Consider the following 5,863-nt stretch of genomic DNA (forward strand, 5'->3'; position numbering starts at 1 on the left):
CCAACACCCCTACCATGGTTGTCTCCCTTGTGTTCCAGCCCCAGCAATGGATCACACCTGATCCACAGTTTTACGTCCCCACTACTATAGCCACTGCCACCACCACGGACTAGGAAGTTTCCATGCACAGCTCCAACTGACAAGGAGAGATCATCACATCTGAACACTTGCCAGATGGGATCCACAGAGGCTCTGGCTTCCTCTGGGGAGCTGGAAAAGGCTGTGTAACATAGCTGGAAAGGTGAGAAAGTTAACATGCTAAGGAGGCAGAATTCAACAATGAAAGGCAAGGGATAGAAAGGAGTCAGCAGATATTTACCTGTCTTTCCTTCCCCTAATGGATTGTTCTGCAATGCAGTCATTTTATTTGGCCTCTCTGGAAATGTCCCACAAGGCTGGGCAACCAGCCATGTTTATTCTGAAGTCAGCCAGCTTGCCAATACTCCTCCTTGTAGTTTCTTACCCTACTTAGGGTAAGTTTAGGGATATCAAGTTGCCACTGCAACTGATCAAATGGGGGTAATGATAATTATAGTACTTTTGCAGCAGTTGGCTACTTATGATGGCATTGAAATCCTTGATAGGTTCGGGGTAGCTAATTGTCATTTTAAGGCATTCTGTGAAAGCCATAGATGACTTTAAGGCAGGTAGTAAGTCCAGACCATGAACACATCAAGCAAGAACCAGAGGAACATCTGTGGGGGTAGATCTTGAAGGTGTTGGACCCTCAAGTGGAAATGGAATTTTAAACTAAGCAGGAGAAATTTGTTGAAATGGGCAACTCATCCATAAGTTGGAATTTAGTGTCTAGCAAGTCTTAATAATGTCCTAATAAAATTCAGTGTTTACCAGTCCTAATAGTTAGCTGGGATGACTCCATAAAGCCTGGATTCACAATGGCTCAGTTAGTTGAGGTGGATTTGTTGGAACTTACTTGGCAGAGTAATGAGAGAGGGGTGAGAAGGCTCAGGAAAAAGAGAATATTAGAATGAAGATATGCAAACCCACTACCTGAGTGTATTCTCCAAGAGGGGACACTCCCCTCGCTAAGAAACGTACCCATGATGGGAGAGCCAACATCACTGAGAAACTCACTGTTGGTTGTCTTCTTCAGGCCAGGGTTGACAGTGGAAGATCCTGGCATAGCACTGGACTTTATATCAGTGGAGATATTGGGATTCTGGAAAGGCAGAAGCCAGGGGGGATATAATTACTAAACTGAGTAGTATGGTCAGAACGGCAATCAAAGTGCCTTGGCCCAAAGTGATTATTACCTAAAATTGATGATGGTTTTCCCAAAGGTAACATAGACAAACCACCGTCTAAGAGCATTTTTTGTCAGAGCGTTGTCCTAAGATCAGCAGCTTTAGCATCACCTAGGAACGTCTTTGAAACGAAAATTCTCAAACCCCACTCCAGACCTACTAATGTAAAAATTCTGGGGATGTGGCCCAACAATCTATGTTTTAACTAATCCCCTAGGTGATTCGGATACATGCTAAAGTTTAAAGACCATTGACTCGGCTTTTGTTTGATTTGTACAACCAAAAAGAATTCAAAACTGATGATCATAAGGCTGATGTCAGACACTGATGGAAAACTGAAACTTCCAGTTACTAGATCCAAGCCAGTTCACAGAGCCAGAGCCCATTGATTAAAGGGAATATTGGGTTCCCACAATGCCACCACAGCCTGGCAAGTATCTCTCTAACCTTTCCTCAAATTTGCCAGAGTACTTGTGTGCTGAAGAAAAGGGAATACCGAGATTTTTTTTTTTTTTTTTTTTTTTTTGCTGCACCACGAGGCATGCGGGATCTTAGTTCCTCAACCAGGGATCAAACCTGTGCCCTCTGCAGTGGAAGTGCAGAGTCTTAATCACTGGACCGCCAGGGAAGTCCCCAGATGTCTTGAGGATACTTAGAATGAGATCACAGCTGACAACAATATTAGAGAACCCCAAACACCACCATGGTCCTCCAGTTAAAAGGGAGCCTTATAGATACCAGATTGTAAATGGTGTTTGGGTTCAAGGGCATCTCACAATGGATCCAATAGATCCAAGGACCCACTCTGTTGCTGTATCTCTAGTCTCTGAATGCCTAATGGGATAGATATACTTAGAAATTTGCCCTTGGTTTCCTGACCTATGAATTAAGGAACATTATGATTAAAAAAGGTGCAAGGCACCTTCCCTCCAGGCCAAGATAGTACATCAGAAGCAATATCACCTGCCAGACAAATTGCAGAAATTAGTACCAAAAAAAACTTAAAAGATTCAGGGATGGTGATTCCCATAATATACCTAGTCATTTCACCTACCTGGCCTCTGCAAAAATATCATGTGGATCATGGTGGGTGCCAGTGGACTACTATAAACTTAAAATAGTATCGCCAATTATAGTTTCTGTGCTAGATACGAATTTTATGGGAGCAGATCAACTCAATCTCTGGCACTTCATTTGTGACTACTGTTTTGCTGAATGCTTTATTCCTGATTCTCATCAATAGAGAGGATCAAAAGCAGCCCATCTCCACGTTTCAAGGACAGCAGGAAGTCCTCACTATCTTGCTCTAGGTCTGTGTTAATTTTCTGCTGTCTGTCATGGTCTATTCTATAGCAATCTCCATCATCTTGCTGCTCCGCCATGCAGCATGCTAGCCTTCTACACTGATTGACATTTTACTAATTGGACCTAATAAGGAGAACAGGTCAAGTAATTCAAATGCCCTATTAAAACACATATGTGTCAGAGGGTAGGCGGTAAGTCCTTGATGATCAAGGGGTCTGCAACATCAGTGACATTTTTAGGGGTTCAGTGGTCTGGAACATGAAGGGCCGTACACTCTGAAGTAAAGCCTGAGAGCCTGACAATGGTACACCAAGTAACTGTGCAATTGGAGCTGCCCGTCATGAGCTTAGTGTTAACAGAAACTCCCAGAAGAAGGTTGAGAGGCAAAGAAGCAAACTATTGCATGAAAGAAATGGTAGATTTAGGGAGACTCAAGTACTCCAGAAGATGCAAACAAAATATGACTTGTTGGCCTAGACCTCCATATCGCCTGCCTCTGCTGCACTGATGCAACTCTCTCAACCCACACCTATTCCAGCTGAGGGAGAAAGAAAGACCTTGAACTCAAGTCAAAGACAGTTTGGTAGTATGCTATATTGGATCCTATAGAAATGAATCACTGCCACATTATGCCACATAGAGACTCCTAATAACCAGGGAGATAGAATGACCTATTTTCTGGGTGTCAGTCAGCTTCTCTCCTTGCTCAGTTCACTGCTTGCACAATGGGCTAATGAACAAAGTGGCCATGGTGGCATGTTCAGATCCTGTACACGAATCCAAAAGCAGGGGCTCCAGGGGAAGTAGGGGTGAGAAGCGGCTGCAGCTCCGGGCAGAGGAGGTAGGAACCCGAAGGCGAGCAGGGGCTGGGTGGGCACCATGGCGGGGGTCACCATCGAGGCGGTGAAGCGTGAGACCCTTGTTCTGCAGCAGCAGGCCGGTGACGCGGAGGAGAGGGCCAAGCGCCTCCCGTGGAAGTGGAGGGAGAAAGGCAGCCTGGGAACAGGCTGAGGCGGCCTCCTTGAACCGTAGGATCCAGCTGGTTGAAGAGGAGCTGGACCGTGCTCAAGAGCGCCTGGCCACTGCCCTGCAAAAGCTGGAGGAAGCCGAGAAAGCTGCTGATGACAGCGAGATAGCCATGAAGGTTACTGAAAACTGAGCCTTAAAAGAGGAAGAAAAAATGGAGCTCCAGGAAATCCAACTCGAAGAAGCTAATCACATTGCAGAAGAGGCAGATAGGAGGTACGAAGAGGTGGCTCTGGGCTGGTGATTATTGAGGGAGACTTGGAAGGCACAGAGGAGCGAGCTGAGCTGGCAGAGTCCTGTTGCCGAGAGGTGGATGAGCAGATCAGATTGATGGACCAGAACCTGAAGTGTCTGAGTGCTGCTGAAGAAAAGTACTCTCAAAAAGAAGACAAATATGAGAAAGAGATAGATTCTTACTGATAAACTCAAGGAGACAGAGACTCATGCTGAGTTTGCTGAGAGATCGGCAGCCAAGCTGGAAAAGACCGTTGAAGATTTGGAAGATAAACTGAAATGCACCAAAGAGAAGCATCTCTGTACACAAAGGATGCTGCAGCAGACCCTGCTTGACCTGGATGAGATGCAGGCACCCCAGGCCCGCCCTGCGCTGCTCCTCCCTCTGACCCCGACTCGGCTGAGGCCAGCCTGCCCGAAGCTGACCTTTAAGCTGACAGCTCATCTTTAACTGCAAGGCTGCTTTCTCCTCTCGCCACCTCTCCCACCCCCTCCCCCGGGTCCTTTTCGCCAGACTGCCTCTGCCTCTCCCCGGAGATTCCAGTTGGACCAGAGGCTGAGCACTTTCGGGAACAACTGTTTAAGGGAACGTGAGCACAATGCCAAGTGTCCTTAAATGCATGCTGTGATGGACACATTTTGTAATTACCTTTTTTGTTGTTGACGTAGCAGCCATTGGTAAAACACTCCAGATAATTCCACAGTTCTGAAGCAGCAGTCTAATCCCTGTCTCACTTTTGGAAGGTAACTTTTCACCTTAATGCATATTGCCCTCTCCGTAGAGGAGGGGAAAAGGTATGGACCTGCCTTCCTGAGAGCCAAACAGCCCAGAGAAAGGCTCCATTTTGGGAAACCTCGTTGCTCTGTAAAAAGTACCCACTAAACCAGAGAGGTGATTCCAGGAGGAGTTAGCAAAAAAAAAAAGTGCTGTTCAGGTTTTCAGCTGAAAATGGTATCTTTGGGCAACTTTTTTTTTTTTCATCAGAAGTGACCAAACAAAATTAAGATGGCAAAGACTTCCCTGGTGGCGCAGTGGTTAAGAATCCGCCTGCCAATGCAGGGGACACGGGTTCGAGCCCTGGTCCAGGAAGATCCCACATGCCGTGGAGCAACTAAGCCCATGCGCCACAACTACTGAGCCTGTGCTCTAGAGCCCGCAAGCCACAACTACTGAAGCCTGCGCGCCTAGAGCCCGTGCTCCACAAGAGAAGCCACCGCAATGAGAAGCCTGCGCAGCGCAAAGAGTAACCCCCGCTCGCCGCAACTAGAGAAAGCCTGCGTGCAGCAACAAAGACCCAACGCAGCCATAAATACATAAATAAATAAATAAATAAATAAATAAATATTTTAAATGGCGAGACCTCTGTCTGAGACCTAATCCTTGTCCCAGCTCTACCCCATTCCCAACCGCTCACAGAATGGATCATGTGCCCCTTATGTTGAGGTGACCACTTATTTGCTCTCCCGCCTCCTTGAAAGAACGAAAATTATGTTTTGCCACTGATTTAGCCATCTGAAACTCGTCTCAGCACCCTTTCCTGGGTCTGAAGCTGCTGTCTCTAACAGTGCCATCTCATTGTGCTTTGTATCAGTTAGCACTAGAGAAATCTTAAATAGCTTACATACAAAGCTGTTTTTAAGTTTTATACTATTTTGAAACTTTGCTTCTTTCGGGGCACACTGGTCACCCCATCTGGCTGTGAGAGCTCTCTAGTCTGTGGGCTGGCAGTGTGCTGATCTTTTAAAGCTTCTTTCCCCACCCAATCCCCCCTTTTTGGTGAGGTTTCAGTGAGGTTTGTTAGGTGTGCATCCTGCAGCTTAATTGGCTTAAAATGTACTCTCCTTTGGTGTGGTCTCTTTGGGGGCCAGATGGGAGAAAGAAAAACCAATAGTGTAACTGTTTTGATACTGAAAATTGATAAATGTCTTTTTGAAATAAAGAACCAGTCCCTCCCCCCTAATAAAAAACAAAATAAAACAAAACAAAAGCAGGGACTCTAGGAACCAAGAATCAGCCTATCTTCTACCGCTTT

At 46.0% G+C, this 5,863-nt stretch overlaps 1 pseudogene; it reads left to right on the plus strand.

The window, feature by feature from the left end:
- The first annotated feature begins 3,449 nt into the window (after positions 1 to 3,449).
- On the plus strand, positions 3,450 to 4,281 carry LOC103020907 (tropomyosin alpha-3 chain-like; annotated as a pseudogene).
- Positions 4,282 to 5,863: the final 1,582 nt, after the last annotated feature.

The sequence above is a fragment of the Balaenoptera acutorostrata genome, chromosome 4 (genome assembly GCF_949987535.1).
Source record: "Balaenoptera acutorostrata chromosome 4, mBalAcu1.1, whole genome shotgun sequence".
Taxonomy (NCBI): Eukaryota; Metazoa; Chordata; class Mammalia; order Artiodactyla; family Balaenopteridae; genus Balaenoptera; species Balaenoptera acutorostrata.